This window comes from Plasmopara halstedii, assembly GCF_900000015.1.
Source record: "Plasmopara halstedii genome assembly, contig: Scaffold_2956, whole genome shotgun sequence".
In the NCBI taxonomy this organism is placed as follows: Eukaryota; Oomycota; class Peronosporomycetes; order Peronosporales; family Peronosporaceae; genus Plasmopara; species Plasmopara halstedii.
In genome coordinates, this window is record NW_020189861.1 from 902,213 (window position 1) to 903,196 (window position 984).

Sequence of the window (984 nt, forward strand, 5' to 3'; positions counted from 1 at the left end):
ATGGCGAAGCATAAGGAACTAAAAGAGAAAAAGAAAGAAAAGGGAATCTCCATCTATCTGATTTGCAACGCCTGCAAGAATCCGCAGCTCAAAAGATCGTTTGGCTGCTCGAACTCCGTTCCAAGGGCCATCACGACTCCTTGCATGCTGCCGCCTCAGAATCAACGGCGGCAAAACGCTCCTGCCCAAAAAGGAAACCGTTTTGATTCCCGAGCCGTTGATCAAGGCCCTCATCCAGTGGATCATCGACAACATCCAGGCCCTCTCGGTTGTTGAATGCGCCTCGTTTAGGCGTTTCTGTCAGAAGTTGAATGATAAGTACCATCTTCCGTGCAGAACGACCGTTCGTGCCCGAATTCTGACATTGCTGAAAGAAATGCAAGCATCAATGAAAAAGCTGCTCGACGCTAAGGTGCTGCTGGGAACAATTTTTGCTCTGACACTTGACTTTTGGGCGTCGATTGCAACTGTACCCTTCGTTGCGATCACAATTCATTTGGTTCAGCTGATTGGACGTATAACAACTTCCTATTGGCGTTTCGTCACGTAGCCAATCCGCACGGTGCACCGGAAGTAGCAGCTTCCAAGAGGTGGCCATTCAGTTCGAAATCCAAGACTCAATCAGTGGAATGACTAGCGACAACGCGGAAAAAATGGTCAAGGGATGTGCTCAGATGATTGCGAACAGCAGTGCGGACATCAGGCCGGTGCACGTGCGCTGATATGCACATGTAGTTAATCTCATCGTTCAGGCAGGCCTCAATGCACCGGGTGTAGAGAAGCACCTTGAATAACTGCGCAAGTTTGTGAACTCCATCCGGAACAGCAGTAAGCAGAAGCAAAACTTCAATGCCGCTGCGAAGGATCTCGTCAAAGCCTCGAGCGATCAGCACGTCGAAATTGCCCTGAAAGACATACAGGTGACAGCTGATGTTTCCACCAGATGGAACAGCTCGTATGCGATGATGCAGTCGCTGCTCCAAC